This window comes from Lepisma saccharinum, chromosome 2 (genome assembly GCF_977018435.1).
Source record: "Lepisma saccharinum chromosome 2, izLepSacc3.1, whole genome shotgun sequence".
Lineage (NCBI taxonomy): Eukaryota > Metazoa > Arthropoda > Insecta > Zygentoma > Lepismatidae > Lepisma > Lepisma saccharinum.
In genome coordinates, this window is record NC_139230.1 from 146923986 (window position 1) to 146951480 (window position 27495).

At 38.3% G+C, this 27495-nt stretch overlaps 1 protein-coding gene across 3 annotated transcripts in view; it reads right to left on the minus strand.

Annotated features, from left to right (window-relative positions):
* Alas (5-aminolevulinate synthase) overlaps positions 1–27495 on the minus strand; it is a 148680-nt gene that overhangs the window by 67411 nt on the left and 53774 nt on the right. Inside the window, exon 1 of one of the 3 annotated variants that reach the window (XM_083117587.1) lies at positions 17677–17824. The exons of the other annotated variants lie outside the window; for them this stretch is intronic. The gene's annotated coding sequence lies outside the window, so the exon portion shown is untranslated. Of the gene's footprint in view, positions 1–17676; positions 17825–27495 lie in introns of those variants that run through there. 3 annotated transcript variants of the gene reach the window in all.

Here is a 27495-nt window from a genome sequence, read left to right on the forward strand (position 1 = left end):
CTCTTTTGGGGCTCGAATCATCATGTGGGGCTCGACCTAACCTACCCTAACCTACCCTAACCTAACCTACCCTAACCTACCCTAACCTACTCTAACCTACCCTAACCTACCCTAACCTAACCTAACCTAACCTAACCTAATCTAATCTAACATAATCTAACCTAAACCTAACCTACCTACCCTAACCTAATCTACCTAACCTAACCTACCCTAACCTAACCTAACCTAACCTACCCTAACCTAACCTAACCTAACCTAACCTAACCTAACCCTACCCTAACCTACCCTAACCTAACCTACCCTAACCTAACCTAACCTAATCTAACCCAACCTAACCTAACCTAACCTATCCGAAAAAATCACCAAGGTTTTTTTTTTTTGGTCTAACCTAACCTAAAGCAAGGAGCTGGCAACACTGCTTGAGGCTTGCTTTAATGGTTTACTCTTGTAAGGCATAAGCCTTATTTTCTTGCAGTGTGGCCAACACCTTACTTGAAAAAATCACCAAGGTTTTTTTGGTCTAATCTAACCTAAAGCAAGGAGCTGGCACTTGTGTGCTTGCAGTGTTGCCAACACTTTACTCGAAAAAATCACCAAGGTTTTTTTTTTTGGTCTAATCTAACCTAAAGCAAGGAGCTGGCAACACTGCTTGAGGCTTGCCTTACAGTGCATAAAGCAGTGTTGCCAACCTACTGGTATTTTTGCCATAGCTTTTTACAAAAAAAAAGAGAGAGAGAGGGGAAGAGTTAAACAACCGACAATGTTGCTAATATTTACCTACAGCTTTTTTACTTGGCAAGGGCTTAGCTAATTTATATACTGCGTAACATACATACACTGGGCAAGGAGAGCCGGCAACAAACACACACTGCCGTAAAAGAGAGATGGATGGATGGATGGATGACAACACAGTATGTGTGTGTGTGTGTGTATAATATGTAGCATTATTAACTAGAGTGTGTTGGCAACCTGCCTGCAACTAAAAAAAAGATAGAGATACCAACATTGCTGTAAGATAAAGAGAGAAACCTAGAGCTGGCAACAGTGGTGAGCGAATATGTATTATTTCCAAGTCCCGGGGCCAATGTTTATATATATTGTGACCTTTGTAAACACCTCTCGGGGAACGATGTGCCATACATGCGTGTGTGCCTTTTATTATTTCCGTATTGTGACGCAAACAAACAAATAATAATTGTTTTTTTTTTAGATGGGGGTGTTTTTCGATATATTTTTTTCGATAACTCTTACTATTTTCGAGATATTTGCAATTTTAAGATTTTTTTTTAACGCTGGACTTAGAAAATTTTCGGTATATTTTTTTTTGTTCCATGACGACCTATGTTTATTTTTGGTATGGGAGGACAGAGGACACCGAGACTCGACCGACACACTAAACCCAACCTCTCTACGCGTACTCTACGTCACCAAAAAAGGTTAAAGGTTCCAAATAACAATAGTTAGAGTTTCGCCAATCTAGTAAAGTGGATTGGTTGAAATCTCCAAGGCGTATTTTGCATTTTTTTTTTCAAATATGAACACGTTAAAACTGAACTGTCTTGGATTTTTGAGTTTTGTATTAGCCCTGAGAAAATTCTATATAAAATAACGTACCTGAAAATTATATTTACAGTAGATTGATTTTTTTAGTTTTGTAATCACCTCAAGAAATTCTATATAAAATAACATACCTGAAAATTGTATTGCTATATACTAGATTTTTTGATTTCTGTGATTTTGGAGAAAGCAATGGCATCCACTACCAGTTTCAATCGTAAAAATGATAAAACTGAATGTGTTACTTGTGGGAAGCTAATCTCAAGGAACAATTTATCGGTACACAGGACAAGATGTAGCGAAACAGGTTCGAGAATTAATTGTTCGTTACCTTCTAAGTCTTGTGCTCGATGCGGAAAGATGATCAGCATTGCACATTTAAGTAAACACCTCAAAATTTGCAAACCATCGACCGGACAAGCATCGAAAAGGAAAATCGATAATTCAGAAACGGAAGCTTCCACTTCCAAGCAAATTAAATTATCTAATGAATGCAAACCAATTAGATCTGCATTCAACGACCAACTCCAGGATTTTTCAATTAAGTCAGAACCAGGCCGTGACATTCTAAGTTTCTTGGACGAAACAAAAACATCTGTACTAAATATTTTGAAAGATAAACTTGAAAACAACTCTATAAAAGTATATGTTGTTCTGTTTTCTGAATACGAGAAAGTTGATGGCACAACGAGTATTTTTTATCATCGTACAAAAAACCAGACTCTTTATTTTGCTGACGTCGAAAATTTGGACAACTTCTATTATAAAGTTTCCAACGAGCTGGTTAAGAAACATGACGATTTCGAGGCTAAAGGGTCGGGGTGGTCTCTATGTGGAAGTCCTCACACGTTAACTGTTTACGTGAACCAATTCTCACCTCTTCGTGCATCCAGCTACGTTCCTCTTCCACCGAACATTCAACACAAGAGGGCTGTGTTAAATATACAGAACAGCGATAACAAGTGTTTTCTTTGGTGTGTGTTGGCTGCACTGCATCCTGTTTATTGGTCAAATAATCCAGAACGGGTTTATCATTACAAGCAATACGAGTCCGAATTTGAAAGTGTAATGTCTGGCATCGAATACCCGGTGATATTGTCGGATATAACAAAGTTCGAAAATCGTGCAGGAAAACGCATCGCTATTAATGTATATTCCTTCACGTCAGATAAATATCTCGTGCATCCAGTCAGGATAAGCGATATCGACGATGACGATGCTCATGTGATTAATCTTCTTCTAATTTCAAACGAGGATGTTCATCACTACACGCTAATTCGTTCTCTATCACGTTTGGTCAAAAGCCAAACAACCAAGCATGAACATTGCATCGAAGTTTGCCCGAGATGCCTAACCACGTTCGACGATCGAAAACAACTCAATTATCGAAATTACACTGGACGTCAAATTGCTATCGAGAAACTTGCCGAACATAAAATTTATTGTGGTGACAACAGACCGGCTAGAATGTTGATGCCCGAAACGAACGAAGTCGAAGAATTCAAAATGCACAAGGCATTGTCGGAACATCCCGCAATCATCGTCGCTGATTTCGAGGCGTTCCTCAAACCACTCTCCTACTGCGAACCGGATCCCGAACTTTCCTCCACAACGCCGTACCAGCTTCATCAACCTAATAGTTTCGGCTATGTTGTTGTGCGACGTGATAAAATAAATGAAGCATATATATACCGCGGGCCAAATGTAATCGAACACTTCCTGGAAAAAATGGTGGAGGAGGTTGAGGTAATTGGTAGCGTACTGCTTACATCAAAACCGATGGCACCTTTAACTGAAAATGAACTTCAAAATTACAATTCCACTGAGGTGTGTCCGGTATGTGATCAAAGTTTCACTGATGAGAACAAAAAAATATTCCACCACGATCATTTCAGCGGAAACTACATAAGTGGAATTTGCAACACGTGCAATCTTAAAATCCAGAAACCTAAATTCATCCCCATATTTTTTCACAACGGAAGCGGATATGATTTTCACCACCTGGTGAGGCATCTTGGCTACGATCCGAAACGTATAGGTGTCTTGGCCGAGAATGAAGAACGCTACATTAGTCTCAGCAAGCAAGTGTCGATTCCGGGAACGAAAAATACAATCGAGATGCGCTTCCTGGATTCGTATAGATTTCTCTCTGCAAGTCTGGATGCTTTAGCGAACAAACTCACCGACGAACAATTCAAAATAACTAGAGCTAGTTTTCCCAACGTAGACGTAGAACTCGTTAGACGTAAAGGGGTTTATCCTTACGAATACGTTAGTGATGGTTCTAAATTTAACGACGACGCTCTCCCACCTCCAAGAGAATTTTACAGCAGACTCAGAGAGAAAGGAATCACGGACGAAGAATATCAACACGCGCAACTCATGTGGGAGAAATTAGAATGTAGGACACTCGGAGACTACCACGACGCATACTTAAAATTAGACGTGACGATACTCGCGGATGTTTTTCAAGCGTTTAGGAAAACGGCAACGAATATTTATAAATTAGATCCAGCGTATTTCTACAGTCTACCGGGATTAGCGTGGTCGGCAATGTTATTCCAGACAAAGGTCAAGCTGGAACTGATATCGGACGTTGACATGTTGCTATTTATCGAAAGAGGGATACGAGGTGGAATGGTGCAATGCGTACAGAGACATGCAAAAGCTAATAACGTACACATGAAAGAAGATTACGATTCAAATCGAGCATCGAATTACATCTTCTACGTCGACGTTAATAATCTCTACGGACATGCCATGGTTCAGAAACTTCCTTACGGGGGATTCGAATGGTTAGATCCCACTTCGATAGACATTATTCATTTCGACGATAGCGAGTGTGGTTTCTTCGCAGAGGTAGATCTCCAATTCTCCAACCACCTGCACGACACGTTTTCGGATTTGCCTCCGACTCCCGAAATCAAATGTCCACCCGACTCGGTTCAAGACAAGCTTTTGTTAACATTGGACCCTAAACAGAGATACGTCGTCCACTACAGGAATCTCCGGTTTTTGATTGGGAAGGGTGTTCAGATAGTAAATGTTAGAAGAATACTAAAGTTTAAACATTCCACGTGGTTAAGACCTTACATAGAAACTAACACGCAACATAGAACAGCTGCCACTTCCGATTTAGACAAGGACTTCTTTAAATTGATGAACAATGCGGTGTACGGAAAGACCATGGAGAATGTTAGAAAGCACGTAGACGTGAAATTAATTTCCGATAAGAATAAATGTCGGAAGTGGATAGCCGATCCTAGATTCAAGTCGAGAAAAATTTACAACGAGAATTTGGCACTTTTCAATCTTGATATAAAATTGATGAAATTCAGAAAACCAATTTACGTTGGCGCAACGGTTCTCGACTTGTCGAAACTTTACATGTTCGAATTTCATTACGACGTGATGAAACCCTTCTACGATGATAAAATATCACTTTTGTACACGGACACCGACAGCTTTATTTACAGCATACAAACACCTAACCTCTATGAAGACATAAAAAATTCTTCCATGCTCGAGTATTTCGATACTTCTGCATATCCTCAACCCAACAGATTTGGGATTCCATCCCTCAACAAAAAAGTCCTAGGTAAACTGAAAGATGAATGTAACGGTGATATTATTGTCGAGTTCGCGGGTTTGCGTTCGAAGATGTATGCCATGAGAACAGAGAGTAGCCTCACGAAGAAAGCAAAAGGTGTGGGCAAGAATACGGTGGAGAACAAACTTACCTTCCACGATTACATCGATTGCCTTTACTTACAATCGACGATACTAAGTATAGAACAAAGAATCCAAAGTGTAGACCACGTGATTACAACAAACGAAGTTAGGAAAGTAGCATTAGATCCGCATGACGATAAAAGATGTATTTTGTCTTGTGGAATCCACACGTTGCCTTGGGGACACTATCGTTTAGAAATTAGTAAAAATTGTAGGCAATGCAAATGAAAAAAAAAATAAACTTAAATAACTATAACTAAAATAAAAAAAAAACTTTAACTATCTCACATACACAATAAATAACTAGCAAGGACAATGAATCACTTTGGTTTCCGAAAGCAAACAATGGAGACTACGCCGCACGGCAGATCATGAATTTCTACCTTCCATGTTATCTAAACTCAACGGCCTGTTGATCAATCAATTTTCGGAACGCTGCTCTTCTTGCTGGAACAGTGACGATTTCGGATTCGCCACGATCGACATGACGAGGAAACCCAACGACGAAAAATACAGAAACAAAATCAACGACTTTCTAAACGTTGCAACGTTTCTTACAACGTTGTGAGAAACGTTGCAACGTTTAGAAAGTCGTTGATTTTGTTTCTGTATTTTTCGTCGTTGGGTTTCCTCGTCATGTCGATCGTGGCGAATCCGAAATCGTCACTGTTCCAGCAAGAAGAGCAGCGTTCCGAAAATTGATTGATCAACAGGCCGTTGAGTTTAGATAACATGGAAGGTAGAAATTCATGATCTGCCGTGCGGCGTAGTCTCCATTGTTTGCTTTCGGAAACCAAAGTGATTCATTGTCCTTGCTAGTTATTTATTGTGTATGTGAGATAGTTAAAGTTTTTTTTTTATTTTAGTTATAGTTATTTAAGTTTATTTTTTTTTTCATTTGCATTGCCTACAATTTTTACTAATTTCTAAACGATAGTGTCCCCAAGGCAACGTGTGGATTCCACAAGACAAAATACATCTTTTATCGTCATGCGGATCTAATGCTACTTTCCTAACTTCGTTTGTTGTAATCACGTGGTCTACACTTTGGATTCTTTGTTCTATACTTAGTATCGTCGATTGTAAGTAAAGGCAATCGATGTAATCGTGGAAGGTAAGTTTGTTCTCCACCGTATTCTTGCCCACACCTTTTGCTTTCTTCGTGAGGCTACTCTCTGTTCTCATGGCATACATCTTCGAACGCAAACCCGCGAACTCGACAATAATATCACCGTTACATTCATCTTTCAGTTTACCTAGGACTTTTTTGTTGAGGGATGGAATCCCAAATCTGTTGGGTTGAGGATATGCAGAAGTATCGAAATACTCGAGCATGGAAGAATTTTTTATGTCTTCATAGAGGTTAGGTGTTTGTATGCTGTAAATAAAGCTGTCGGTGTCCGTGTACAAAAGTGATATTTTATCATCGTAGAAGGGTTTCATCACGTCGTAATGAAATTCGAACATGTAAAGTTTCGACAAGTCGAGAACCGTTGCGCCAACGTAAATTGGTTTTCTGAATTTCATCAATTTTATATCAAGATTGAAAAGTGCCAAATTCTCGTTGTAAATTTTTCTCGACTTGAATCTAGGATCGGCTATCCACTTCCGACATTTATTCTTATCGGAAATTAATTTCACGTCTACGTGCTTTCTAACATTCTCCATGGTCTTTCCGTACACCGCATTGTTCATCAATTTAAAGAAGTCCTTGTCTAAATCGGAAGTGGCAGCTGTTCTATGTTGCGTGTTAGTTTCTATGTAAGGTCTTAACCACGTGGAATGTTTAAACTTTAGTATTCTTCTAACATTTACTATCTGAACACCCTTCCCAATCAAAAACCGGAGATTCCTGTAGTGGACGACGTATCTCTGTTTAGGGTCCAATGTTAACAAAAGCTTGTCTTGAACCGAGTCGGGTGGACATTTGATTTCGGGAGTCGGAGGCAAATCCGAAAACGTGTCGTGCAGGTGGTTGGAGAATTGGAGATCTACCTCTGCGAAGAAACCACACTCGCTATCGTCGAAATGAATAATGTCTATCGAAGTGGGATCTAACCATTCGAATCCCCCGTAAGGAAGTTTCTGAACCATGGCATGTCCGTAGAGATTATTAACGTCGACGTAGAAGATGTAATTCGATGCTCGATTTGAATCGTAATCTTCTTTCATGTGTACGTTATTAGCTTTTGCATGTCTCTGTACGCATTGCACCATTCCACCTCGTATCCCTCTTTCGATAAATAGCAACATGTCAACGTCCGATATCAGTTCCAGCTTGACCTTTGTCTGGAATAACATTGCCGACCACGCTAATCCCGGTAGACTGTAGAAATACGCTGGATCTAATTTATAAATATTCGTTGCCGTTTTCCTAAACGCTTGAAAAACATCCGCGAGTATCGTCACGTCTAATTTTAAGTATGCGTCGTGGTAGTCTCCGAGTGTCCTACATTCTAATTTCTCCCACATGAGTTGCGCGTGTTGATATTCTTCGTCCGTGATTCCTTTCTCTCTGAGTCTGCTGTAAAATTCTCTTGGAGGTGGGAGAGCGTCGTCGTTAAATTTAGAACCATCACTAACGTATTCGTAAGGATAAACCCCTTTACGTCTAACGAGTTCTACGTCTACGTTGGGAAAACTAGCTCTAGTTATTTTGAATTGTTCGTCGGTGAGTTTGTTCGCTAAAGCATCCAGACTTGCAGAGAGAAATCTATACGAATCCAGGAAGCGCATCTCGATTGTATTTTTCGTTCCCGGAATCGACACTTGCTTGCTGAGACTAATGTAGCGTTCTTCATTCTCGGCCAAGACACCTATACGTTTCGGATCGTAGCCAAGATGCCTCACCAGGTGGTGAAAATCATATCCGCTTCCGTTGTGAAAAAATATGGGGATGAATTTAGGTTTCTGGATTTTAAGATTGCACGTGTTGCAAATTCCACTTATGTAGTTTCCGCTGAAATGATCGTGGTGGAATATTTTTTTGTTCTCATCAGTGAAACTTTGATCACATACCGGACACACCTCAGTGGAATTGTAATTTTGAAGTTCATTTTCAGTTAAAGGTGCCATCGGTTTTGATGTAAGCAGTACGCTACCAATTACCTCAACCTCCTCCACCATTTTTTCCAGGAAGTGTTCGATTACATTTGGCCCGCGGTATATATATGCTTCATTTATTTTATCACGTCGCACAACAACATAGCCGAAACTATTAGGTTGATGAAGCTGGTACGGCGTTGTGGAGGAAAGTTCGGGATCCGGTTCGCAGTAGGAGAGTGGTTTGAGGAACGCCTCGAAATCAGCGACGATGATTGCGGGATGTTCCGACAATGCCTTGTGCATTTTGAATTCTTCGACTTCGTTCGTTTCGGGCATCAACATTCTAGCCGGTCTGTTGTCACCACAATAAATTTTATGTTCGGCAAGTTTCTCGATAGCAATTTGACGTCCAGTGTAATTTCGATAATTGAGTTGTTTTCGATCGTCGAACGTGGTTAGGCATCTCGGGCAAACTTCGATGCAATGTTCATGCTTGGTTGTTTGGCTTTTGACCAAACGTGATAGAGAACGAATTAGCGTGTAGTGATGAACATCCTCGTTTGAAATTAGAAGAAGATTAATCACATGAGCATCGTCATCGTCGATATCGCTTATCCTGACTGGATGCACGAGATATTTATCTGACGTGAAGGAATATACATTAATAGCGATGCGTTTTCCTGCACGATTTTCGAACTTTGTTATATCCGACAATATCACCGGGTATTCGATGCCAGACATTACACTTTCAAATTCGGACTCGTATTGCTTGTAATGATAAACCCGTTCTGGATTATTTGACCAATAAACAGGATGCAGTGCAGCCAACACACACCAAAGAAAACACTTGTTATCGCTGTTCTGTATATTTAACACAGCCCTCTTGTGTTGAATGTTCGGTGGAAGAGGAACGTAGCTGGATGCACGAAGAGGTGAGAATTGGTTCACGTAAACAGTTAACGTGTGAGGACTTCCACATAGAGACCACCCCGACCCTTTAGCCTCGAAATCGTCATGTTTCTTAACCAGCTCGTTGGAAACTTTATAATAGAAGTTGTCCAAATTTTCGACGTCAGCAAAATAAAGAGTCTGGTTTTTTGTACGATGATAAAAAATACTCGTTGTGCCATCAACTTTCTCGTATTCAGAAAACAGAACAACATATACTTTTATAGAGTTGTTTTCAAGTTTATCTTTCAAAATATTTAGTACAGATGTTTTTGTTTCGTCCAAGAAACTTAGAATGTCACGGCCTGGTTCTGACTTAATTGAAAAATCCTGGAGTTGGTCGTTGAATGCAGATCTAATTGGTTTGCATTCATTAGATAATTTAATTTGCTTGGAAGTGGAAGCTTCCGTTTCTGAATTATCGATTTTCCTTTTCGATGCTTGTCCGGTCGATGGTTTGCAAATTTTGAGGTGTTTACTTAAATGTGCAATGCTGATCATCTTTCCGCATCGAGCACAAGACTTAGAAGGTAACGAACAATTAATTCTCGAACCTGTTTCGCTACATCTTGTCCTGTGTACCGATAAATTGTTCCTTGAGATTAGCTTCCCACAAGTAACACATTCAGTTTTATCATTTTTACGATTGAAACTGGTAGTGGATGCCATTGCTTTCTCCAAAATCACAGAAATCAAAAAATCTAGTATATAGCAATACAATTTTCAGGTATGTTATTTTATATAGAATTTCTTGAGGTGATTACAAAACTAAAAAAATCAATCTACTGTAAATATAATTTTCAGGTACGTTATTTTATATAGAATTTTCTCAGGGCTAATACAAAACTCAAAAATCCAAGACAGTTCAGTTTTAACGTGTTCATATTTGAAAAAAAAAATGCAAAATACGCCTTGGAGATTTCAACCAATCCACTTTACTAGATTGGCGAAACTCTAACTATTGTTATTTGGAACCTTTAACCTTTTTTGGTGACGTAGAGTACGCGTAGAGAGGTTGGGTTTAGTGTGTCGGTCGAGTCTCGGTGTCCTCTGTCCTCCCATACCAAAAATAAACATAGGTCGTCATGGAACAAAAAAAAATATACCGAAAATTTTCTAAGTCCAGCGTTAAAAAAAAATCTTAAAATTGCAAATATCTCGAAAATAGTAAGAGTTATCGAAAAAAATATATCGAAAAACACCCCCATCTAAAAAAAAAAACAATTATTATTTGTTTGTTTGCGTCACAATACGGAAATAATAAAAGGCACACACGCATGTATGGCACATCGTTCCCCCGAGAGGTGTTTACAAAGGTCACAATATATATAAACATTGGCCCCCGGGACTTGGAAATAATACATATTCGCTCACCACTGTTGCCAGCTCTAGGTTTCTCTCTTTATCTTACAGCAATGTTGGTATCTCTATCTTTTTTTTAGTTGCAGGCAGGTTGCCAACACACTCTAGTTAATAATGCTACATATTATACACACACACACACACATACTGTGTTGTCATCCATCCATCCATCCATCTCTCTTTTACGGCAGTGTGTGTTTGTTGCCGGCTCTCCTTGCCCAGTGTATGTATGTTACGCCAGTATATAAATTAGCTAAGCCCTTGCCAAGTAAAAAAGCTGTAGGTAAATATTAGCAACATTGTCGGTTGTTTAACTCTTCCCCCTCTCTCTCTCTTTTTTTTTTGTAAAAAGCTATGGCAAAAATACCAGTAGGTTGGCAACACTGCTTTATGCACTGTAAGGCAAGCCTCAAGCAGTGTTGCCAGCTCCTTGCTTTAGGTTAGATTAGACCAAAAAAAAAAACCTTGGTGATTTTTTCGAGTAAAGTGTTGGCAACACTGCAAGCACACAAGTGCCAGCTCCTTGCTTTAGGTTAGATTAGACCAAAAAAACCTTGGTGATTTTTTCAAGTAAGGTGTTGGCCACACTGCAAGAAAATAAGGCTTATGCCTTACAAGAGTAAACCATTAAAGCAAGCCTCAAGCAGTGTTGCCAGCTCCTTGCTTTAGGTTAGGTTAGACCAAAAAAAAAAACCTTGGTGATTTTTTCGGATAGGTTAGGTTAGGTTAGGTTGGGTTAGATTAGGTTAGGTTAGGTTAGGGTAGGTTAGGTTAGGGTAGGTTAGGGTAGGGTAGGTTAGGTTAGGTTAGGTTAGGTTAGGGTAGGTTAGGTTAGGTTAGGTTAGGTTAGGGTAGGTTAGGTTAGGTTAGATTAGGTTAGGGTAGGTTAGGTTAGGTTAGGTTAGATTATGTTAGATTAGATTAGGTTAGGTTAGGTTAGGTTAGGTTAGGGTAGGTTAGGGTAGGTTAGAGTAGGTTAGGGTAGGTTAGGGTAGGTTAGGTTAGGGTAGGTTAGGGTAGGTTAGGTCGAGCCCCACATGATGATTCGAGCCCCAAAAGAGGATTTAGAACCGGGCCACCTGTACTACTACAACAGTAAGACTTAGAAAAAATCTGTTTGCGGATTCATCACGTACGCCTATACATGAGAAAAAATATAAATAGAACCTATGTTCGGAAATCCAAAATGGCAACCAGAAGTAGGGTTATCTTGGAAACAGTGAGACTTAGAAAAAATCTGTTTGCAGATTCATCACGTACACCTATACATAAGTAAAATATGAATAAAACCTATGCTCGGAAATCCAAAATAGCAACTGGAAGTGGTGTTATCTTGGAAACAGTAAGACTTAGGAAAAATCTGTTTGGGGATTCATCATGTACACCTATACATGAGAAAAAATATGAATAGAACCTATGCTCGGAAATCCAAAATAGCAACCGGAAGTGGGGTTATCTTGGAAACGGTAAGACTTAGGAAAAATCTGTTTGGTGATTCATCACGTACACCTATATGTGAGAAAAAGTATGAATAGAACCTATGCTCGGAAATCCAAAATGGCGACCGGAAGTGGGGTTATCTTGGAAACGGTAAGACTTAGGAAAAATCTGTTTGGTGATTCATCACGTACACCTATATGTAAGTAAAATATGAATAGAAACTATGCTCGGAAATCCAAAATGGCAACCGGAAGTGGGGTTATCTTGGAAACGGTAAGACTTAGAAAAATTCTGTTTGGTAATTCATCATGTACACCTATATGTGAGAAAAAATATGAATAGAACCTATGCTCGGAAATCCAAAATGGCGACCGGAAGTAGGGTTATCTTGGAAACGGTAAGACTTAGGAAAAATCTGTTTGGTGATTCATCACGTACACCTATATGTAAGTAAAATATGAATAGAACCTATGCTCGGAAATCCAAAATGGCAACCGGAAGTGGGGTTATCTTGGAAACAGTAAGACTTAGGAAAAATCTGTTTGCGGATTCGTCACGTACGCCTATATGTGAGAAAAAGTATGAATAGAGCCTATGCTCGGAAATCCAAAATGGCAACCGGAAGTAGAGTTATCTTGGAAACAGTAAGACTTAGGAAAAATCTGTTTGGTGTTTCATCATGTACATCGCTAAACGCTAAAACATCGACAAAAAATTGTCAAAATATGTCAAAAACTGATATTCAATTGATAAAGAAAGAGGATACCTACAAAGTACTATTTTGAAACAACAAGTAAGAAAAAAAAAATAGGTTAAGTTATATCACGTAAGATCGTGGCAAGTGTGAGGTGGGAAAAAAAATAAATTTTACTAAAACATCGCTAAACGCTAAAACATCGACAAAAATTGTCAAAATATGTCAAAAACTGATATTCAATTGATAAAAAAAGAGGATACAAATGCATACCTACCAAGTGTGAGTGGGAAAAAAAATAATACATTGAAAATTGTACTAAAAACATCGCTAAACGCTAAAACGTTGACAAAAAATTGTCAAAATATGTCAAAAAGAGTTATTCAATTGATAAAAAAAAAAATACCTACAAAGTACTATTTTGAAACAACAAGTAAGAAAAAAAGGATAGGTTAAGTTATATCACGTAAGATCGTGGCAAGTGTGAGGTGGGAAAAAAAATAAATTTTACTAAAACATCGCTAAACGCTAAAACATCGACAAAAATTGTCAAAATATGTCAAAAACTGATATTCAATTGATAAAAAAAAGGATACAAATGCATACCTACCAAGTGTGAGTGGGAAAAAAAAATTTGCTGGGAAAAAAAAAATTTGCATTGAAAATTGTACTAAAAACATCGCTAAACACTAAAACGTTGACAAAAAATTGTCAAAATATGTCAAAAACTGATATTCAATTGATAAAAAAAAGGATACAAATGCATACCTACCAAGTGTGAGTGGGAAAAAAAAATTTGCTGGGAAAAAAAAAATTTGCATTGAAAATTGTACTAAAAACATCGCTAAACACTAAAACGTTGACAAAAAATTGTCAAAATATGTCAAAAAGTAATATTTAATTAATAAAAAAAAAATACCTACAAAGTGTGACTTTGAAACGCCCAATATACACTACTGAGAACATTAATTTATCTAGTTTTTATTGTTGGCTGGCGGGGGAGAACTAGTCAGTCAGAAGGGTATTCGCCCCCGCGATCCCTCTGGCGCCGGGCTACAGTTTCGGTTGTGTGGGTATAGACAGAAGATAGTAAAGACGATGGAGACTTATCTTGTCCCTTGTCAATTGAAATGGTTTACGGCATGGAATATCCAATAACAATGATTACGAAAACAACACATGATGATGCAGTAATTTCAGTATAGTTAAACTGTAATGCCATTAATTATCTGCTTCTCAGATTTCGTCAATTTGTTATAATTGAATTGTAGTCTTAACTTTATGCACAGATAGGATAATCGGGACTGGACCTACATTTTAAAGTGGAATCCAAACCACTGTGCATCCACCGGGAATCGAACCCGGGACCCCTTGATTGCAAGATGACGACGTTACCACTACACCACTGGGGAGGCCGTACATGCATGCACGATTTCATAATATGATGTGTTGCTCCGTTGTGATATTGATGAAAACAAACAACAAAGCAAGGAAATTATAAGCCAAAAATGGAAATAAATGCTATAAGCATGAAGTTGAAAAATATTTATCGAATACCTTGCTTTGGCTCTCTTAAGATTAAACTTCAGATGTTTCAATAAACTCTTTGATTGATTTGGTTTATTTTACTTCACTTTTCAGTTACTTTTCGCTAATCGCAAAGATGAGGATGAGTGATAGATGAAACTGATGAAGGGACACTCACAAATAACACTCATGCGCGCTGTCGTCGTAACACGATGTGCTAAGAAATTTAGTTTCGGCTCTGTAACGATATGAACGAGTAAAATTTACTTGAAGTGTAAATGTTTCTCTATTGAATATTGATTGTATTTCTAATTTCTTTGTGCCATTTTTCGAGATTTTCATTTATATATCTTACGATCAATTTCACAAAATATTCAACAGTAATTTTAAGGAACTAACGTAAGTTTTCCTTCTTTGTTAAGGTTATTGTAAAAACAGAGTTCTAACATACATTTTAGGCAGAAAAATGACTCGACACCGAAGCTCCCTGGTTCGAATCCCAGCCTGGGCATGGATGTTATTTGTGCTACACCCCTACATCACTCACATCGTCGCGATTAGTCAAAAGTGGTGGGAAAGCGACGCTAAATAAAAAAAATATATAAAGAGATATACAGACAGAAAAAAATAAAACTTGGCAAATGTAGTTGAAGAGCATGGAAATGGTTTTGGGCGTGTTGGATATGAGGAAAAGAGAAACTACGGAAGCGGAAGTAGAACCTAACCGGAAATGTGAGTTTATTTCTTTGTTGGCATGGCGGAGTTGAAAAGAAAGCAGGCAGTTTCTTTAAAGGTAGATAGAGCCAAATTGTTCAAACAGCGTCTAAGAAATTAAGCCCGTGTTTCATTTTCTTTTCAACACCTATTCAACTGTGTCCTATCAGGCACATTATGCAACGAGTCAACAATTTTTGTGCTGAGTACACACTGAAGCTCAGGCTTACGGAATTACGTAAATTTCCCGATATGCACGCTCATCTTGTACAGGAGAATTTTAATCCTGAACATCTAATTTGAATTTTGTATGCAAACCCATTCACGTAACGATTGACCTAAATGGAAAAACTGGGCGTTAAGTAACAGTAAGAACTCATTTAAACAGTCGCGCTCACCATTTCTTTCATTCTTTCAGCAGCATCAAAGCTTGTATTACATTATGCACCGAGACCAGTAGCGTGCCCAGGATACTCGAAAGTGTGTGTGTGTGTGGGGGGGGGGGGTTCTTATACTTTCTTCAGTAATCAGTCCTCACTTTGCTATTTTTTCCTGTAGGTCCAGTCCCGATTAGCATATCTGTGCACATGGACGTCGGCAGAATTTTTTTCAGGGAGGGGCAAGCAAGGTAAGTTTTCTAGGGAGGGCAAGGGAGGCATATTTTCCCCCATAATAGTGATGCCCCCTCAAAAAACACTGCTTTAGTCTGAAATTATCATGTTCCTTCAACACCCTTATAACAATTAACATAAATTACTGTCACTGAAATGCAATTGTGTGAAATATATAATTTTTAGTGGACCTTGATTTTTCGCAGCCACCCTTCCAGACGTCCATGTCTGTGCATAAAGTGGACTTAAAACAGAAACTCAGCCCTCTTTTCCTGCCTTTGATAATTCTTTTTCTTTTTTTACGAATACTGGGCCAAAGGGGGGTTATGGCCACCATCATCCCCCCTTGGCCACGCCACTGACTGAGGCTAATCCGGAATGAAACCTGGAAAAAAAATCTGTCGCCTTTTAATCAAAAACATGTCGGGTTAGATTCAAAGTGAAGGCACATTGCACATCGGGTCGGATCATAAACTGTAGGCCCAGTCTCAATTACAGTATCTCGGCACAAACTCAGGCACGTAGCCAGGGGGAGGTCCATGGGGGCTGAAGGCCCCCTTGAAATCCTACAAATATCTAATTTAAATAGTTGATAGTGTTAATTAATTTTACTTCTTTAGCAGGATATTAAATAATAATATACCGAGAAATTAATCATCTGGGCTTCTACCCACCAAATGTTTCGTTTTTAGATGGCGGCTGTTGATAATGATAAGTCCTCTCTCCTCGAAATAAAATTCTGGCTACGGACCTGCACAAACTGGAAGCAACTTCGATAAACTTTCAAAATGAACTCGCACTGCTACGGAGAATCCAAGTTATGAAAACCCTACCACTCTCGGAAATCTGGCTAATTAATAAAATACCAATGTCTACATCTGAAATGCTTAGAAAGTTACGCTGGATTCCGACCGGTTTAATTCGTGGTTTCCTTGACGAAGACGGCGGTGTGGTAAAACAAGCTAGGTACTGATATGTGATATTATATATACAGGCACGTAGCCAGGGGGAGGGCTAAGGAGGCAGAAGCCCCCTAAATCCTACAAATATCTAATTTAAATAGTGTATAGTGGTAATTAATTTTCTTCCTTAGCAAGATTAAACATTAGAGCGAGAAAAGTTTAGTGTATAATAGAGCAACCAGCTTATATTTTTATATTCTACAATTTAATCCAAAGAATAAATGGATCCACAGCTCACAAAATTTATAGTTTTCTTTGTGAAAGGTCATACAATACAAACTTTATGAGTAAAATTTGCCCCATAACTTCTAAAGTCATTCTTTTTAACGGAATGTGTAAAAGTTAATAACAAAATACAATAACTATGAACTTCAGTACACTAACTGTACAAAATGTAAGAAAAATAATGCCATTCCATTTATATAATTATAATAATAATAAATTTGGATTAAAATTGGTTTATTTTTTATAACTTATACCTTATAATAGTAATTATTGTAAAATTACAATTATAACCGTTGTAATAATTATTATTTCTACTTATCAAGTTTTATTAATGGCCTGCCCCCTCTACAAATATTTATGGCGACGCCTCTGCTGATAAATGATGAGCCCCCGAAAAAAAATCCTGGCTACGGGCCTGTATATATATATATATATATATATATATATATATATATATATATATATATATATATATATATATGTAATGTAAGTGTATGTACACACAGACACACACATATGTACTGTGTAAATAATGTAGTCGCCAGAAGGAGTGAAATTTAGAATGGATAAATTAGCTAAACATGAATTAAAAACGAACTTTTGACACTTACATTTAGGATACCGTAGGATATTTTTGCTCTCCTGCCTGGAATGACTGTGTTAAATTGTTGCCACAGCATATGTTGGGCAAGGCGCCTTGCACGAACCAAAGCGAAACCTCCGGACTTTCACAAGGTGACATTTTCAATGTCTGCCTGTCGAAGTACACGCGCGAGGAAAACAATTACAGTTTACCACTAAATTCTACGCCTTTAACTATCCCTAAACATAACAAATATCCTAAATTATGACCACCTACCTGTGAAAATTTGTAAAATGTATCTGGGAGCTGCGAGACCAACCTGTGACCACTTCTCGATCGACAGATCAGCTGAAGTCACGTGACCTACTACGTGAGTGAAATGAAAGGCTTTCGTAGCCATCGCGTGACGTCAGAGTGACGTCGTCTGCTTCGTCCCACTTCCACGTTCGGAGGGGAGAGATCGAATTGATTTCTAAAGCGGCCATATGACACTTGCACACTTCTACTGTTGGCGTTAAATCAGCAGAAAAATCGATATGTATTTATTAATTTACCCTGCTCTCCTTTTCGAAGCTAAGGTAGATTATATAAATATCTTTAAAAGCTTCTTCCTCTGAGCGTTGCATGGTGCTCGTGCGCAGACGCGATTTTTTTTTTCGTGTTGACATCACACCTCCCGCTGGCATATGAGCCATCATTGACAGCGGCTAGCAGGAGGATTTCGGTAAAGAAGCACGAGCCAGTAGAAGTTCGGACTCTTTGACTTGACTATTTGAAACCAAGGAAATGTCACAGCAAATTTTGTGGAATATACAACCATAATCGAATCATATGTCTTTGTAACTGCCTACGACTTGATCAACTTTTCGTAAATAATATAAACTTTTTGTGCTGAGCTATTAAAAAATAGGTTAACAGCAGTATCATGCTTGATTGATTGATTGATTTGCTTTATTTTACTTCGCTTTTTGTGCCACTTTTGGCTAATTTGCGAAGATGGGGATGAGTGATGATATGATGAAATTGATGAATGGACACTCACAAACATCCATGCCCAGTCCAGGATTCGAACCCGGGACCCCTAGCAGTATCATGTGTTTGTCAAATTATTTGAGGCGGCAGGGATGCCAACCCTAGCATAATGATTTTACAACTAGCACAATTTGAGCTACAGTTTAAAGTGGGATCCGAACCACTATGTGCCTCCACCGGGAATCGAACCCGGGACCCCTTGATTACAAGGTGACGACGCTACCACTGCGCCATCGGGGAGACCCCTTAAGTGTGAATGTTCTAATTAATTAATTAATTACGTTTATCGGTAATTGGATAGTGGTGGAAATTGACCGTCTTAAGTCGTCATTTTTACAATGTATATGGTTCTGCCTTCTTTTAGGCAACAAGGTTTCATGCATTTAACTTGGCGATGGACAATTTGTCTGGTAATATGCACAGGTATGATTAGTCTATTACCAAAAAATGAAGCAAATCGGAAACGTCGAGATTTAAAATTAATTCTTATTTGATTTACATGACATGGAAATATGTATTCAATCTTAAATATATAGTACAGGCAATTACAGGTATTGGAAATAATTATTCAGCAGTAATTAATATTCTCTGGTTATTGAGTGCATTTACTTAGCTTATCAACACAGACGTAGCGAGGTGATGTCGAAAGGGACCGTCGACACAATGAGGGCCATTTTTTTAAAGGCGTGTGGTGACGACCGTTTGATGCTGAATTATTATTAATAGTACAGGACGTACTAATTATTGTTATTATACAATTTCAAATGTTACATTGAAAATGTGTTAAATTTTAGGTTCAGACCTCCATGATCTATAGAAATGAGAAATACTGGATTCCAATCTTCAAATATGCCTATTACATTTTGACAGGGTGGGCCTCCCTTGGCAGCTTCCCTGGAAAAGAGAGAAACGCGGAAAAAGATAGAAAAACAAGTTAGATGGAAATTCTCTGCCAGTGCCGTCGCTCGAGGAAGTAAATATACGTGACACAATTACCTATAAGTTATAACAATGTGATTCTCACAATAGCTCTATGTATTTGGGGCAAACTGATGATTTTTGGCGATGACTTGGTTGACCCAACATCTCGAGCATCTTGAGCAACAAGAGTAAAAAAGCCGTGGTCTTCGGACTACGAAGCCAGGAAGTAAGTCAATGCACTCTCCACGTGTAGCTCAGACAAGAAAAAAAGTGCCTGGAAGGCTTTCGGCGTCTTGAAATTGAAACGTAAGCGAATTTAATAAATAGAAGAAAGAAATCAATTATTTGTGTTGACGAAGTGCATTTTTATTCACAAACAATAAAGAGTTTCTTGAGATCCACTTTCTTATTCCACACTTCATAAATAGCTTTAAAAATTAGCAAAAAATGTGGTAAAGATGTTGGATTTGAATCCCGATCATCCGGGAAATCGGGATGTTCCTGATTATTTATTCCTTGCCCCTCCAAGGAGATTACGTAAAGAGACAATAGATGACCAATCGAATCTTGAGTAAAGAACGAAAGATCTCCATTCCATCGTCAATGTTAAACTAAATGGAATCCAGTTTCGTATCCCGAGTGGATTTCGTAGGTCATAACTCCACCACAAAACCCAGATGTTTTCACGAAAATAATGTTGAATGCAGGACAGGATAGCAAATTATAGGACACATTTAAACTGTCATGTTCCCCTTATGAAAGATGAATGTAGAAAGAAATAAGCGGAGAGAGAGAGGCAGAGTATGAAAGATAAATGGAGATGGAGAAAGAGGAAGAAAAGAGAGAGAATGAAGAAATAGAGAGAGGACCAGAGCAAGAAATTAAGATAGTGAAAATAATTGGTTCACCCTTTAGCCAACCCATACACTGGCGTACGTGTTACATCGTGGGGATACACGATAACATATTTCGTATATTTGGAACTTTTCACTCTCAAAAATGATAGTCGGGCTCATTGTAAGAGGAATTTGCATTTACTACTTTGCTTTCTCGCCCGAGTTCTTTACTGCTTTCATTTGATAATGTTGATTTTCTCCTAATTTCGAAGGGGTCTGTAGCCCCATCAGCCTCCCTACACGTTCGTCAGACCATGAAAATTGTCTGGCGAGCTAATGATCGAGGGAGAAGGGAGTTTCATAATGAAGTTTCTGAAATGAGTGTGTTTCTTAACTTTCTTGATTATGAAATGAGCTTTCGTTTCGCCATGTTTTGCTATTTCGTGCATTGACGAAATTATTTTGCCACGTATATTATGAAATGGTCATTAATGTGTATAGTAAGAGACGAGTCGAGAATTGGAGACCTCCGTTGCGAAGTAGTTAACAGCGCGCTACGATGCCAGGGTCCCGGATTCGAATCACCGCCTGGGCATGGGTGTTCTTTGAAAGTGCCCCTTCATCATATCAGCACTCATCCTCATCTTCGCGAATAGTCAAAAGTGGCAGACATGCGAAGTAAAATAAACCAAATCGATCAATGAAAAATAAGTCGAGAATTGTCATAGTCTCGTCTCGTCTCGAGTTACAAGGCCCATTCTCGGTCTGGTCTCGTTTTCTGTCTCACTCTCTCTGTTCCTCTGGTTTCGATCTCATCCCGGGACTCGAAATACACTCCTCACAAAAAGTTTGGAATATTCTTACATGACGCACAACAAGTGTAGAGTATTATTATATTAGGCAATAATTGAGGACTAAAAGTAGTAAACGTTGGAAGTGCCAAAAGCGAAAGTGTTGGGAAATCGCATCGTTCTGCACATCAGCCCGTAAGAACGTTCACACTAGTGCCCTCTTTACACGCCCTTTGAACTACTTAGAGGGCTACCAGCCACTTTTCACGTTTATTACATTATAAAGCATTGCACATTTCACAGTTTAACGTGGAAAACGGTGTTTGAATTATTGTGGCACTTAGCTACAGCGTTTACCAATTTTAGTCTTCAATTGATGTAGGCACGGTGGCATATGTCGCCGAAAAGACGAGAACGTCCGCCAGACAGATACCATGTGTTGTTACATTCCAAGGCCATGTCTATCACCTATTGTCTAATTTAACAATATTCTAAACTTTTTTGTGAGGAGTGATATTTAGAGAATTTAGAGAAAATACCCATTTAAAAATATCTACATAAAACACACATTTATCTATAAATAATTGGATTGGATTGATTTGTTGTTTTAAGTACACTTTATGCACAGTAAGGCTAATCGGGACTGGACCTACAGTTTAAAGTGGGAACCGAACCACCATGTACCTCCACCGGGAATTGAACCGCCTTGATTACAAGGCGACGACGCTACCACTGCGCTATCGGGGAGGCCATCTATAAATAATGAGAAAAGTCATTTCCTCGGCAAGTCTCGTGATAAAGCAATTATGACAAACGAAATTTTCGTGCACCTTATAGTTCACTTTGCTGAAGGTTTCTCCGACAGTATGTGTCGGTCTCGTTTTTATTTTTCAGATGTCTGTCTCTTTCTCGGTCTTATTTCGACTATTCTCAAAAGACCTGGTTCCATTCTTGTCTACATTCTTCAAAGGAGATCTTGTTCTCGATATGCGTTCTCCTCCAACGTGTATGACTTTCATCTGCTCGAAACTTCGGTCTATCAGCAGGAAGTCTTTAATAAGGATGATTAAAATTTAACGTTGCCACTTTCTGTCCAAGGCCACAAGAAGCAATCATCCACTTTGTCTCCTTGTTAACTAAGTTAACATGAACTGTATAGAGAGGTGTAAGGAGTGGCTTTTTCAGAAGGTACTCGAGTATCAATACCAACCTTACTTCCACGTAGTGCACTCTGGACTGCATTTTGCAGACTATCGACGCTCTTCATTTCTTGCACTACTGACAATGATAAAATCAAATTTCTCTGAAAATATTATGGATTTCGCTTCTGTGTGAAAAACCGGGACATTAAGCAACCCGATGATATCTATCGGGATACTGGAACCTGTCGGTGAAAACTGGGATTGTTCCTGGTCACCCTGGTTATGGCAAATTTGTTTCCAAATGTATGTATTGGTTTCTGGTATCTGATCTGGTTACTCCTTCTTACATTGATATACGGATCTAGAAATACTAATCTGAATAATTCCTACTTTAATAAAATTAAATAAGTTCTTTACTCAAGTATTTGCATTATCGTGCTGTTCCGGTGCATTCTTTCAATTAGGCGATACTTCAAGTGTGGCAGCCTTGGCCTAGAAAATAATACGTTCACGAATGTAGAAGAGCGAATAAACACCACGAATGAACAACCTCAGGAGTGTCCGTCAAGCCCACTTGGTCTCTTGATTTCTTTTTTCCTTTTTGCCCATAAGCGACGATTTTTTCCCCCTTTTTAAGTGCTGCTAACCACCTTCAATTAATGAATTTCTCAAAGTCATTATTAACAGCAAAAGTAGTTGGAGAAATCTGCATTATAATTGTTTCATTTGAGGTCAGTGGGGTGATAACACAAGTGGAATTTTGACATTTACCAGTTGAACAATTTTTGGGTGTTCTACTTATAGGTAGCCTGTTGGAAATTGCTCCTACCCAGCTTGCCCACAAAAATAGTGCACGCAAATTGTCTAGTATTACTTTGATTCACTTTCTTCTTTACTTTCTACGTGCTTACACGAGAGGAGATGGGTTTGTATTGGCGATAAAGTTCCACAAAGTTTAAATTTACTTTATGCTCAGATAGGTTAATCTGGATTTACCCACTGAATCCCCTCCCCGCCCTGAATCGAACGTGAGAACCCTTGACAGCGTTAACTGCGTTATCGAAAAAAAAAACATTTTTACTGGTGGTATTATATTGGCTTTCCTCTGCTTTGTTGATGGATTCTGCCATTTTTTACACCTCGCACTACTTAAGTGAATTACTTATTAGGGAAGCCTATTTAGATGATGCAATACCGGAAAGGAGGAAAAACTATCATGTTCTCTACCTTTACTTCATTACACAGTGTTATTTTCTTGACAACCACTACAGAGATATTTGTAGTGCTACTAATTCAATAATAAACACAATGAAAATAAATATTTTGTGTTCTTGGATAAAGGGTTCTACATATCCAATAATTGTAAATTCTCTGTCTTAGAAAGATTGCAAACATTCTCACAGGCATATTTTCTAGCAGGAATTATCTTAGACTAGGTGATAGATCAGCATTTGCTGCACCAGGCCCAGGAATAAAGTCAATTGAATTGATTTTAATTCAATTCAATTTTGGCATTTAAGTTGCCGAGGAAACATAAATTTAAGCGTTTGCGGTTGTATAAAAGTACATTGTTATACTGTTGTTTGATGTAATTGTCTATAAAAATGGAGGTTATGTAGTCTGAAGTCTCTTAAGGACATTTTTTTAAAAACAATTATCATCTGGATTAAAGTAACGAATGCCTTATCTTTCTAGTGGCCATCGGCCAACGTGTAACTAAGGTAAAGTTTTCTATTGCGTATTAATAGTATCTCTCAACTGCTTGAGACTGAGGGAAAATCTTAAAAGTTAAGGACAGCCAAAGGGTAACGACCGTAGACGGGATAATTTAAGTCCAAGTAGTTTGTGAGCATATATAAAGAGGTTTGAATCCCATATATTGTCTAATATTGCGTTGTCAATATTGCGTTGTCAAGTTGTTCTTATTGTAACATTATTCTCTAATACATGAGATTTAAACTTGTTTTCAGGTTCTTTGTTTGACTTTGTTTTGAAATCCACTTTATGCACAGAAAGGCTAATCGAGACTGGAGTTTAAAATGGAATCCGAACCACCATGTGCCCGCACCGAGTATCGAGTCCGGGACCCATTGATTACAAGGCGACAACATTACCACGTTACACAATCGGGGAGTTTCGCTGCTTTCAGGTTGTAATGTTTATTAATGAGATGTCATGGTTGAAAAAAATGCCTGATTTGATTTTTTTCCTTGTTTTATTAGAAGACTCTCTTACCTAAGAATGGAATGAAAGTTGCTGAGTTAGTTAAGTCGGCCAATGTGTCTGTTAAGAGTATAACAGCAAAATCATTTACTCTATTGATCAAAATTGGTCTATTCTCTCTCATAGATTTTGAAGATGTAAAAGATTTTGAATTCTAAAAAGGTAGACAACTTTCTATTTTTATTAAAAGTACGACACACATTTAAGTACAAAAAACAAGTGGTGTTGCGTAAATTGTTATGCAATGCAACATTAAGGAGGTCTGAAGAACTATGACATAATTAATTTGTCAATTATGGCTTTTAATGCGATGGAATTTTCTCAGATAGGCCTATATGATATTTGCATCAAGTCCCGGTAGCTTGGGGAAGAAAACGACGTGGTATAAAATTCTAAGATCAGACTTGAAAATCCCACGGCAAGAATATTCATCTTCCTTCAACTCTTCAGCTCATATTCAGAATCTGCTTCGTTACTTTAGAATACTGAAGCAAAGAATGCAGTAGGAAGTACGTAGTATGTACACAAATACAGTACTGAAAATAACTACCTACATTTCTAAATCAGATTTCGATTTTTACATGTGCAAGCTTTGGCTACAATATACAATACACGTAAAACAATCGGAAGGATAAATAAAGTAATCCATTTACATATACAGTATAGCTGTTTAGAAAGCCACACTTCAATTTATAATTCACGAAATTACCATTGACATAACACGAAATATGCATTTCCTAATATTTATATACATATTCATTTGCATGATTTGTTTTGTACAAAATTCTATAGAAACAACATTGGAGAGCTCTAAAACTAATTTTCTTGTTAACAAGAATATGTTACCCTGGCCCTGTGTCAGGGCAACAGTGTATTTTCTTTATTGTAATATTTTATTAATATGACAATATAATTTAGCTAATTACGTGTATATAAATATGTATGTGTGATAAGTGTAACTCAATTTAATATGCATTTTTTTAGGTTCGTATATTCCCTGTATAGAAACCATGTAGCACTCTGTTCTTTCTTCGTGTCTCGAACGTACGTTCTTAGCAGTTAAAAAATTACAACTTTTGAAAGAAGGGCCGTTGGCAACAGACGCCAACGAAAGGCATATATACTCCCAGATGAGAGTGAGGGTGGTCGGCTGTTGGAACTGTGACTTGGTTGGAAGAGGCTGTTTCGCTTCGGTCAGCTCCAATCGGAGGACAGATTTCCTGCAACGGATGCTGTAAGGAATTGGATTGCCGGGCAGGCTAGTGCCTAGGTGTCCGATTTACAGGTAAAAGATAGTTTGTACTGGATGTTCTTTGAAGTAATTACGGTGCACCGGGCAACTTCGTGCCTTGTCACCGAGGAGTGTTGTCAAATGTACACGTCGGGCGACCTCGCGCCTGTTAAGACGTTTCTTGGGGTAACGCGAGTCTATCTTGTGACAAGCGTACTCCCAATGTAATTCATAAAATGTGAAGCATCCAGGTACAAACATTAGAGATTTCCAAGAACAACAACAACAAATAGAGTTTTGGCCCAATAATTAGAGAAACGAACGTTCGGGATACGGCTTGTATATACTTAAATTTACGTTAATTAAACTAGAAAAAATACAAACATTTCGGAATTTGAATTCACAGTTGCTGGACAAGGTAATCTATTCCCTACACCAATAAGGTTTCGCAAAGGTTATCCGTTGTTCTCTTGGTATTCTGTAGTTTAATATGTAATTATGTTGACTTGTTGCAACCCATGTGCATTACCGTACAGCGAAAGATACCCCTAGACAAATCAGAGCCGAGTACGGAGTGCACCGAGCCTCGAGTGTGGAGGTAAAGTGTGGGTGGGGCCAGGCAAGTAACAAATAGTATACCAAGATTGGTTGGTTGGTTGAGTTGAGGTTTTAAGTCCATTTTATGCACAGTAAGGCTAATTGAGACTGGACCTACAGTTTAAAGTGGGATCCGAACCACGATGCGCCTCCACCGGGTATTGAACCCGGGTACCCCTTGATTACAAGGTGACGACGATACCACTGCGCCATCAGGGAGGCCAGTATATCAAGATAAATAACCACTGTTTTATCACTATTTTATTATGTGAATTGTTTATTACATAGCACCAATACTATTTCTAACATACAAGGGGCGTCCCCAATGGCGCAGTGCTCAAGGGGCCCCGGGTTCGATACCCGGTGGAGGCACATTGTGGTTCGGATCCCACTTTAAACTGTAGGTCCAGTCCCGATTAGCCTTTCTGTGTACAAAGTGGACTTAAAACACCAACTCAATATAACATACAAGTTAACTTGACATTTAAGATGCTATATCTAAATGAAACACACATTTCAGCTTTACATATTTATAATTCAAAGCTTGATCATATTCTCAGTTGAACACCGTATCAGATTTAAAGTTGGAGTGACCCAATCAATCAGTTTCTGTATAAAGAAGCTTTTGGTATAAACCAACCCAATTTTTAAATTATTCCTATTTCTATTTACCAATTTTAAATTTCTTGAATACATTTAATCCCTTTTAAATAGATAAAATGTGAATTTGTGTACAACCTATGGGTAGTAATAGTAATAGTAGTTACATATTCACACTAACTCAGATGACCTATAGAGGTTGGGAACGTAGAAATATGAAACGTATAGCAATGGAAAGCTCACAAGAATGTTCTGCCACATATTACACATAATGAATTCCTACGTTTTTACTTCTATCTTGAAATCGACCCTCCGAAATAAAATCCTTAAAATGTTTGTTTCCTCAAGCTTATGCTTAATGCATTGCATTCCACTGCATAATAAGTCTACCATTAATATTCAGTTCAAGATCCTTTCGATTTCCTCTTCCGGCATTTCGAACGATTAAGTACTTTGACCAAGATATTGCGTAAGTTACACTCATTGAAGTTATATGAAAGTCAAGAGGAATCCTTTCTTTCTTCCTGCTGTATAACATTCGTAGATAATTCTAGTTTTGCCGTTTCTCATTAACTTTCTTGAAGGTTTGTAGTTACGACGTATTAGCTGTTTCCACCAAATTCAGCACCTTCGAAAACATTGGGGACAATACTTGGCTGGTCCCTCAGGGTGCGTAAGGAATTTACAAAATATTATGGTATCCATTGAAACAAATTTTCGAA